Below are 11886 nucleotides of genomic sequence, written 5' to 3'. Positions count from 1 at the left end.
TTGTCATTAAAACTTTGTTGCATGTTGTACATTTGAAGGGCTTCTCTCCTGTAAGATTTCTCTGATGTTTAGTAATTTGTGATCTTTGACATAAAGCTTTGCCACATTCTTTACATTGGTAGGGCTTCTTTCCAGTATGAATACTCTCATGTTGAGTAAGGTATGATCTTTGATTGAAAGCTTTGCCAAATTCTTCAGATTGATAGGGCTTCTCTCCAGTGTGAATTCTCTGGTGTTGGGTAAGGTATGATCTTCGATACAAAGCTTTGCCACATTCTGAAAATTGGTCATGTTTCTTTCCATTATCAAATTTCTGATGGTGAATAAGGTCTGATTTTGCATTAAAAGTTTTACCACATTCTTTCCATTTGAACAATTTCTCTCCAGTATGAATTCTCTGCTGGTGAATGAGGCATGGTTTTTGATAATATAATTTCTGTTGTTCACTTTCACTTAAAGTTTTCCATATTGTCCTGTGTTGTAAATAGTCAAGGTCACTTTCCATATTTTCCATTAATCACTTTTTGAAATATATGTCTTATGCCATGGTCTGGTAAAAATTCTTTGGTATTATGAGACGTCATTGCTGAAATAAATGAAAGTTTAAGAAAATTACTTAGTAGACTGGGATTTTTTGTATATATATCAGGAAATTATAGCAGAGTTACCAATGTCAGAACAGCAGCAGTGAAGCAGACTAGTAATCCAAGGTAACCATTACTTCAGAAACATGTTACATAAAAATTTACAGTCACAAATATGTTATAAAAATTACACAAATTATTGTAGAGAGCACAATATCAAAGATGACTATATTTCTATGGAGAGCAATATAGTAAAGGGAAGGAATGTATCAATGTATCTTACTTTTATCAACCAAAGTCTTTCCTTTTTTCTTATATAGCATTGTGCAATGAGGAAAAAAAATCTATAAGCTGCCTTCACTCTCAGTAGAATAAGGGAAATATAAAACATACGCCAGTATTTCTGGCTTCTTTGAAGATTGTGTGAAAACTGGTTTCTGTCTCTGAAGACACAGAGATTTGGAAATAACAAGTAGATTTTGGATGATAATACAATGGATATTCAACAAGTTTTAAGAAGGTAGGGAATCTTAAGAAGAAATATAGACAAAATTTTAAAGAGGAAAATATATATATATATATATATATATATATATGTGTCTAGAAGATCTTACATAAAAACAAATTTGAGAGACAATAAAATCCTTGCAGAGCCTATGACAATATTACTTAGATGATGCCAATTATTTTTTGATCATCAGAGAATAATGTTAGAAATCAAAAGTGGAAAAGATATTAAAAAATCCACACATATGTGGCAATTGATTGAACAGTCTTGAACATAATCTTTTTCCAGAATTGAAAAATGAAATTAAATGACTTTTGTATTTCTCAAAGTTATCTTCAGACTGCATGTAAATATCCCTCAAGATCCCAATGATATTTTTTGCAAAGACAGAAAAAAATTATTCTAGAAATTTTATGGAATCTCAAAATTTTATGGATATATCAAAAATATTCAAAATAAAAACAAAATTGGGAGAATGTTTTTTCATGATTTCAGAACAATAGAAACTGTAAAATTAAATTGGTAATAGTGACATCAATTAAGAAAGATGGACATAGTGATTCTGAGTGTAATAAGGCCTCACATATACATCAAATTAAGACATTTGAACACAAAATTTTATTACAGCATTAATCAACAGAGCTACGATGAGGAAGCAAACCAAATATCACTTGAAATGAATGGATGGAGCAATTTGGAATATAGAAACCACAGAATATTTTTCAAGTTAAAAAGTAATAAATTTTCAAAAAATCTATAATCAGGATAAATCTTCAGTACATTATGTTAACAGAAATATGACACTACCACAATGAAAAACATGGGAGTACTCTACAAATATAAGATAACTAAAAAACAAAGAAAAACAAACATGCAAAAAACCTAAGAGAATGCCATTAATGATAGGAGAAGACAGAAATATGCACTTGTTTACATGGAAATATATTTATTGATTTTTGAGTTGTAAGCATTCTATAGATATATTTTGTGACAATTTGAATTAATATTGCTGAACAGTATGCATAATATAGTGGGAGAGCAGGTATTGTTTTGTGGTTTTGATCACAATTAAAATTTCAAACAACATATAAAAATAAAAAGAATTGTAAAAACTTTGAAAGGTGCTGGGGTTCAGCCCTAGCAGGAGTCCATGGGTTCCACACTGGTAAACGGGGCACGGGGATGGAGAATGAAAGACACAGACTAGTTCTGGAGCAATCAATTCCACTTTATTCTGGGGAAGGCTGGGTTCATATACATTTTTCTTCAGGCTATGATAACAGGCTTATGATTAATAAAATCAAACAAGTTTCCAAAGCATAGGCAGAAATTGTTTTTACCAAAAGATTATGAGAAAACAGTAACCTTACAGATCATCCTTACCTAATCACAATTGTTTTAAGCATATCTAACTACAGTCAATGAGCTAATACAATGTTTATTTCCTTAATATCTAAACTCTATGTGACCTAAGACTATTATTATTCTTGTGGTTAAAGCGATAGACAAATAATCTCACGTGACCATTTCTACTAGGTCCATCTGGTTAATATCTAAATTGCTGAGTGAAGGGCTACAGGAGGGCAGTGGTCGCAGTGGTTCTCATGGCCAATTTTTTTTACTGAATAGATTACATTGTCTTATGTAGCTCTTTTTTCCAGAACAGGGCATTGTGTACCAATGTTTATTATAGGGGTGACCTATTCTTTGTAGGAAGGAAGGAATGTTGTGAAACCTTATTTTTTACTTTACCACCACACATAAACAAAACCATCATCTGGATTAAACCACCCTGTAGGAGACAGGGGGAGATCTATATCTACCTTCTCTAAGGGCTTGCCTTTAGGGGGGTACCAGGGCTTGCCATTGATAAAATAAGCTAGTCCATATCTAGTACCTACTGTGGGAGGTGCTTTGTGCTTAGAACTTAGGGAAACATTGTTATAAATAAATTTCTGTGCCCCAACAGGTTCTGGCTGTGCCAGTAAATGCAGTGTTTGATTTTTAACATAATAAAAACATTCTCCTGTAGTGAGGTTAACATCACAGGGTTTCAACATGTGTTTTGTCTCCATGATGTTTTTCTGGAAATTTGTAGAATTATTCCCATCACCTCTAGCAAGATCCTGAGACTGGGGAAATATATTATTAGGAAAACTCCACAGAATAACATCCAAGCTAGGGAGGCATACATCTGGCATACAATCCTTTTAGGATGAGTCTCTGCAATCATCCTTCAGTGGAACTCTGTCAAGCACTGCAAGGAGAGCCAGGTGCCCCCACAGAAAGGTAACTTCAAAATACTATGGTCTTCATCCTATAAATAAGAACAAATTCATGAATTATATATAAGGGGCATGCATATAATCCAGAATTACTATTGTAATTCTGAGGCAGGGAGGTAATAATTTCAATGCCATCCTCAATAACTTTGTGAGAACCTCTCTCCAAATACGAATAGAAAATGGCTGGGGATATAGTCCATTATTAGAGTACCCTTTTATCCTATCCCTATTACATTCACATATAAAAAATACATTACTATCTACATACACAGGATAAAAAATCAATCTGGATAAAATATAAAATTAATTTTAAAAGGTATAATACTTATACAATAATATTTATACAAACAAGTAAAAACATATAAAATTATATTGGCAATAGAAACAAGAATCATGCATAACTTAATTCCAACAATGTCCTAATTTGTGAAGTAATGGAAATTGTCATACATTCATAAAATAGGGACAAAAATAAAACAGTGTTATGTGAAGTGAAGAAACCTCTTCTACAAAGTGAAGTGTAGTCTATAAAATGAAAAAATAAAGGAAAGAAAAATTTAACCAACCATAGATATATTATTTACAAATGCTTTCATATCACTACAATCTGCAACTCTTACTATATACCAAAAAAGAGCATTTATTGTGAAAATTGACTTTTATTTCACAGAGAACCATAAAAAGTATTTATTTATAAAGAGCACCTGTAAGTGAATTTTAATGAATAAATATATGAATAATATTAAACTGCTTTAGGATATTAATTTATTAAAATTACTTGACCTAGAATTCTCCAAAAATGTGCACATTTTCACCTGGAGACCCACAAATAATAGAAAATATTTTAGATCATGCTGTCACTGACAAGCAAAGGGGAGTTGGGTGGTTAATTTAAATGAACTGGGACATCACTGTAGACACACAGAAGATTTTAAAGAATTTTAAAACATGATAAACTTAGGGCAGTACATATTCAATGATAACAGGAAAAATAAACCTAAGCTTCTGAAAATTTTTTCTGATAGATAACTTCTACATCACTATTTTAAAGTTTGGCTTCTTCCTTAAATTTTGGGCCTCTCAACTATGTCTTCTTATAACTGTAGGCCACAGTATTTTAAATCATTGTATCAGTATTCTAAAGTGAAGGGTAAATAACATACCAAGAAAAAGAGAGATTAAAAAATAACAGGAATGTCATTAACAATTTATTTATACCAAAAGTGCCCTGTTTTTCTTGAAAGCACAAATCTAAAACATAGACTTATAGAGAAGTTCCCAGAAGATATTCATCAAGGGAAGAAAATTAAATAATCATAATTAATTAAAAATTGTGAAGGGAAGTTATGCATACCCAGGAAGACCAAGTTGCTGTAATTCTCTAACATCACATCTCTATATAAGTTTTGTTGAGCTGGCTGAAGGCATTTCCACTCCTCTTCAGGGAAATCAATGGCCACATTCCTGAATGTCAACAGTTCCTGAAATAAGAATAGGTAAAAAAATAGTACAGAGGAGAAGAAAGCAGCCTGAATTTCATCTGACAGTGGCTGCAGACCATGGATCAACTGGAGGGGACTTTCAAAGCATCAGGCCTTGGATTGCCCAGAGAACCTCTGTTGAAGAGGTGATTGTGTACTGTTAGCCTTCAGACCAACTACAGACCCCCAAGGGAACACCAGTTGCCTGCTGTTGCCTGGAATTTCACTGCCACAGTACCCACAGAAATCAATACACATGACTGCCACAATTTTGAGACAATAGCCAGTACCTGTAGGACCTGTGGATGGACTGACAAAGCCCCATCTCCAAGACCACTAAGCCCAAGTCAATGCACCCTTCCACCAAGACTCCCAGACCAAAAGACCACATGCCACCTCCAGGACCCCTGAACTACACAGATCATGCTGTGCTCCAGGACTCCTTCCCAACCAATCACACCCTGTCCCTAAGACACCAAGGCAACCACACCCATGCCATTAGCAGCAGCTCCCCATTTGTCAACATACTTGTAAGCCAGTGTGGCCATCTTGGATTATCTCAGAAGTGTAAGCTTCCATCTTTAGGTGGGACAAATCCCATCCAGAGAAGCCTGCTGGAAACTGGAAACTCATTGTCATGTACCACTCATGCAGCAGGCTATCAAAGAATGTGAAGTTTGAATAATACATATCTGTTACAGTGCAGGGTTTTTTTTTTTTTTTTTTTTTGAAAAATTTTAAGTTTTTGTTTCTTTATTTTTCTTGTTCTATTTTCATTTTGTTTACCTGTTTCCTCAGAGTCTTTCTCTCACTTTTGTCATGCTAACAACTAACTTATTTTGATTACACTTTCACACTTTCTACAATCTAGAACTTCTATATACTCTTTTCTTATCCCTTTAACAGTTACATCCTATACCGCTTTTCATCCTCTTTATCCTCCATTAGAAACTGCAGACCTTATTGCAAATCTATCTGTTATACTGTACATAATAATTGAACTCATCCTCTCTGTTTGTTATGACAATATTGTTAATAACTTCAAAGGGGCTATTTGGCTTAGGGCTGCATACTATGTTTACTGGGTGCTGCTAATAGTGATCTCCCCTTTAAAGAATAGGTTTTGGAAACCTATAGGGTCACTATAAGCCTATAGGGGGGAAAATGCAACACCAAAGATCTGCACTGCTAGAGGGGAAGATACATGAACAACATGAAAAAACAAGGGAAGAAAATGTTCCAAACAAACCTTACTTCTACATTCAGAGAACACAGTGACAGCATGGCAGAAGAAATGTCAGAAAAGGATTTCATAATATACATAATTAAAATGATTTATAAAGCAATGGATGAAATAAAAGAGAAAATTCAAGCAATGGAATGATCACTCCAATAAGCAGTTGAAAGAGCAACTGCAGGAAGGTAAAGGTCACTTCAACAAAGACACAGAGATTCTCAAAAAAAAATGGAAATACTTGAAATGAAGGAAACAATAAACTAAATAAAAACTCAATGGAAAGTGTCACCAACAGACTAGATCACTTGGAAGAAAAAAACTTCAGATAATGAAGACAAAATATTTAATCTTGAAAATAATGTTGACCAAACAGAGAAGATGGTAAGAAATCATGAACAAAATCTCCAAAAACTCCGGGACAGCGTGAAAAGACCAAATTTAAGAATTATTGGAACTGAGGAAGGCACAGACATAGAAACCAAAGGAATGAACAACCTATTCAATGACTTGGTATTTAAAAATTCCCCAGACCTGATGAACGAAATGGAAAATCAAATGCAAGAGGTTTACAGAACACTAAGTGTACAAAATTATAACAGATCCACACCAAGGTACATTATAATAAATATGCCTCATATATAAAATAAAGATAGGATTTTGAAGGCTACAAGAGAAAAGCATCAGATTACATACAGGGGAAATCAATATGGATATCAGCAGATTTTTCAGACCAGACTCTAATAGTTAGAAGGGCCTGGAACAACATGTGTCATGCTCTAAAAGAAAGTGGTTACCAACAAAGAATCTTATACCCAGAAAAAGTAACCTTCAGATATGAAGATTAAAAAAAAATCATTCCATGATAAACAAAAGTTAAAAGAATATACAAATAGAAAACCCATGCTACAGAACATTCTCAACAAAATATTCCATGTGGAGGAAATGGAAAACAACAAGGTAGATCAGCAAAGGGAGGAACTACCTTAAAGGAAAGACTAATCAAAGCAGATACCAACTCAAGTTAAAAACCAAAAACAAACCCAAATGACTGGGCATACAAATCATATCTCAATAAATCAGTAAACCATAAAATGACTAGGAATTTATTAGCAAATCATCCATCTCAATAGTTTGAAACAAATAATTTTATAAAATTAAGAGTAGAGAAAAGAAAATCCTAAGCAAAAGAGTAAAATTAGAAGATACTGAAAATAAACATAACAAAGAATCACAATGGTCAATGATGGTGCTTTTAAAAAGCAAATGATCCAGATGTAGTGCAGTAAGCCTGTATTCCAAACAACTCAGGAGGATTAGGCAGGAGGATCAAGAGTTCAAAGACAGCCTCAGTAATTTAGTAAATCACTTAGTAACTCAGAGAGACCCTGGTAAATTCATTAATTCAATAAGTAAAAATTATATCAATTATGTACTATGTTATTGCATATATATGTATATATATAATGATGTCTCATTTGAAGTGAATATATTCTGTGAAATTTATTGTAAGATGATTCTGCTATTTTCCAAGTACCTAGACAAGTATCTAGTTGGGACAGATTAATACATAGTGAGGCCCTTTGATATATCCATTCCACTGTTGTACATGAAGTCTACCACTGACCAAAACACCATAATGTCACAATAGAATGATGTTATAAAGTTAAAGCAATCAGTGTAGACACATAATAAAATTAATACATTGTGGAACTCAAGGACATAACTCTTAATATGTCTTTTGCTATTTAGACAGTTTCAAATCATAGAGATTGTAGTGCAGGAAAGAGGAAAAATGGCATTCTTTCCAAAGAAAAATGCTAGGATATGGGGATATTTTTATGATAATAAAAATGCTATTGTATTCTTTACTCATAACACATAACCTATTTTCACATACTAAATATAAATATAAAAATTATGAAAAGTGAACTAAAAAGAAAACATGAAGCTTCCAGAAGTTGACAAAAAAAGTGTGATAGGATGCATATGGTGGTACACAACCAAAATATCCAGTACTCTAGATGCTAAGGCAGGAAGAACACAAGTCTATAACCAACCCAAGAAACTTATCAAAATGTGTCTGAAAATAAAATTTGAAAAAGAGCTGAGGATATAGCTCAGTAATAGAACACCAGTTTCAATCCCCAATATCAAAAAGGGAAGAACAACAAAAAAGTTATTTATTTTCAAATAATATTTTTAAATTCATAAATTATACAATATTAAAATAAAAATTTCATTCATCAAATGATTACATGAAATGGTCCAAGGACAAATGAACTAATTACCTCATATATAATCAAACACTTATAAGAAGAAAACTACAGACTGCAAAAAGAAAAGCAGGCAAGAGACTTGAATATTCACTTTAAATTGGCCATATATGTGTTCCATAATCATGAAAAACTAAAAATCTTTAGAAACTGGGTAATGTAAAATAAAATCACGTCATATACACAAAGTTAAATATTATTGATGAACATGTGGAAGAAAGGCATTCTCATAAATGGAAGATATAGTTAAACTGCTATTATCCATGTGCAGAATTTTTTTAATCAAACATACATGATACACCACCACGAGAAACAGACTGAAATTACAACACCTGGACATATGAAGGCATAACCATATTTCTCCTGAGTTGAAACCCAGGTGCATGGTTAAAGGGGATGTATATTTAGGAATAAATAAATAATAATCTGTTAAAAATAATGGTTCTAGAAGTTAGACTTATTTTTTGTTATATTCAGTTTGACAAGTACTAAAAAACACCATGTATACTTTAGAAAGTTGTCACATCAATGTTGTATTTCATATGTAAGAATATTTAAAAATGTGCAGAATAAGAAAATAAAAATACACAGAGGGACATCAAAGAACCAATTGCTCAACTTATGTATAGATGGTAAAACTATCATAAGGAAGACCATTACTCCAAGTCAACTATAATAATACCTCAATGAAATTAAAGAAGGGAACAATGCAAAAACATCCAAAATTCTCCAGGAAGTTTTTACATATATATAATTAGCCAAGAACTCTCAGAAATATAGAAGCAAAGTACCACCTATTATTACCTGATACTGATATATGTTATAAAATTATAATATTGCAGTAGTATAAAGACTAAGAAATCACAATAGAGAAAATTAGGTAAATCCACATGTATCTAAAGATTGTTTTTATTGTTAAGTGCAATAAAAAGGTCCATATAAACACAATCACATCAAGAAAATTATTTAATATGAATGAATAATACAATTCAAACAAAAGATAAAAATTAGAACTAGAGGCTCAGACAACTGGTTGGGATTGTGTGCAGAATATGTGCAACACTGGAATTATATTTCAGCACCACCCACGAGAAAGCAGATATTAAGAGGAATGAATATGAAAATATAGCAAAATATGAACCTCCTGACTTGATCCACTCACAGATATGCCAAATTAATATTTGCTCCTGTTTTGAATCTGTCTTAAACTTGTAAATTAATTAGCGGCATATAGTCTACCATCAGATGTGTAGGAAAGGTTGGGTTATACTAGTATATTAGCATTCCTTGGGCAATGACCCTTATAACTGGGACAGGATATTTTAAATCCACTATTCCTCTGAGTAGAGGAAGACAGTTTGGGTCATAAATATAGCACATTTAATTCTAAATTTCCTGTAGTTTGAATTTTAATTTAACTGGTGCACACGGAGAAAGAGACTAGACATACATGACTATAAAGATCAGAGAAAAGGAGTGGTTGTCTAGGAAAATGTAAGAGTCATGAGTTTTATTTCATGGGACCAGGGAAGAGGAGTTAAAACTTAAGGGTCCAAATTTTTCCTAAGACATTTGTCAGCATAATCTGCAAAAGGCTGTTGCTAACAGTTGAACTTCTTTCTATTCATCACCAAAGAGATAACAAGGGAAATACAGTCCATGACTGGCAGCCCAAGTGGAAGTGAAATACTTCATGAGCCCATTCCCTAAGCTCACCTCACTAATAACTCCAGGACTAAGCAATTCTTTCTGTAAGGAATTTGTCTGAAATTCAGATTTTTCCATTCAATGGACTACATCCTAAACCTCCAGGCTTTGGGAGCAATGACAAATGCACATGTGCATATCTCAGAATATCACAAAGAAGAGACTACATATTGGTATGCAAGCATTTCCATGAGCTAAAATCCCCACAAGGAGCTAAAAAACAGGATTAAAAGAACAGATCCCTGTTTATTTCTAAAATAAGATCACATCACCTTCTTTCAATGAGTATAAGACAGCCTCGGTTCTAGGAAACTTGCATCATAAATATAGTGCACCATTCAACTATAAGAGTTTCTGTGACTTGAGAGCACCTGTTAGAATGGCTACTATAAAAAATGGAAGAATACAAAGTACCCCAATTATATGGATATGGAAGAAAGAAACACTTTAAACTGCTAGAAATGAATTTACTAAAACCAATTTTTAAAAAGTCTTGAAAGTTGAAAGTTCTTAAAAATTTACAGAATAATAATTCTGGATGCATTTCCAAAGTACGTGAAATCAGTATGTTGAATAAATGATTGCATTCTCATCTTCACTGTAACAGTATTCACAGTAGCCAAGGTCAGGAAACAACTGGAGTACATTTTGGACAAAGGGTACCCCAGGAGATTTCTTCCAGCTTTAGGGCACTTAGCTACTTCCCTGAAATCTATACTCCTTAAATTAAATCTGCTGTCTAGCAAGATAAGGCCCAAGTACTGATATTCACTGGACTCTCAAGAGACATTAATTGTGCCAGCTGTGGGATCTCATATCAGATAGTTCTGAAACACAGTACTGTGAAAATATCAGAGAGAAAAGGAGAACTTTCTCACATAATTTCCATCAGTGGAACTTTCAACACAAAGATATTTTGACAAGGTATCTGGCCTTGGAGAGACAAAAGGAGAATACAAGCACATAGTTTTACAAAGGTCAAGTGATTTTTCTCTACTTTTATATCATGTGAAATTCTCATAAATAATAACAACAACAAAAGCCTTTGCTTTTGTCTTTTTTCAGTGGTACTGGGGATTTAACACAGGGGCATGTTAAATATGAGCTACATACCCAGTCTGTGTTTTAAAAATTGGAGACAGGTGTTTCTAAGTTGCCTCTGCTCAACCTAAATTTCTGATGTTGATCTTGGAATTACAATCTTAGCCACCTGAGTCTCTGGGATTTTATACATTTGTCATTGCACCCAGCCAGAAAACAAATCCTATAGAAAGTTCTATCTAGTTCTTGATAAATAATAATAATTATTATTATTATTATTAAAAAATAATGTGTTCATTTGAAATATAATAGGGAAAAATATTTGATAATATTGAGGATAGGAGAAGTTGTCATTGAAAATATGAACAGGGAGCTGAAATTTTAGGATTTTATTGACATATATATAGAGGTTTAAGCTGTGAGACAGGGTTCTAGATTTCACATTTTGCTTCCCATACATTTAGAATATTCAGGAGAATTCAACCAGGTTGTCACACATCTGTAATCCTAGCAACTTTATGAGTCTTGTCACAAGTTTAAGGCCAGACTCAGCATCTGTTTCAAATTAAAAATAAGAAGTTCCATGGGTGTAGCTCAGTGGTAAAGGACCTCTGGGTTCAAAGCACCAAAACAGGAGAATGAGCTCAGGAAGAAGGAAGAACTGAGAAATGTACAGACTACAGATCACAGCTCTCCTCATGCAGGAAAACAATACATGGAGTTGTGATTCTGATGATCTTCTCTCTCCACAATCCACCACACAATCTGGA

At 33.2% G+C, this 11886-nt stretch overlaps 1 long non-coding RNA gene across 4 annotated transcripts in view; it reads right to left on the bottom strand.

Moving 5' to 3' along the window:
* Positions 1-4599: 4599 nt before the first annotated feature.
* The window catches only part of LOC306652692, a 73834-nt gene continuing 66547 nt past the window's right edge, over positions 4600-11886 (bottom strand). For all 4 annotated transcript variants that reach the window (XR_013761514.1, XR_013761515.1, XR_013761516.1 and 1 more), the window contains 2 exons: positions 5387-5516; positions 4600-4858 (listed from right to left, as the gene is read on the bottom strand). This is a non-coding gene — a long non-coding RNA (uncharacterized lncRNA). The remainder of the gene's footprint in view (positions 4859-5386; positions 5517-11886) is intronic.

The sequence above is a fragment of the Sciurus vulgaris genome (genome assembly GCF_902686455.1).
Source record: "Sciurus vulgaris genome assembly, contig: HiC_scaffold_442_arrow_ctg1, whole genome shotgun sequence".
Classification (NCBI taxonomy): domain Eukaryota; kingdom Metazoa; phylum Chordata; class Mammalia; order Rodentia; family Sciuridae; genus Sciurus; species Sciurus vulgaris.
Note: the sequence above shows the minus strand (reverse complement) of the source record. Positions and strands in the feature narration are given on the sequence as shown.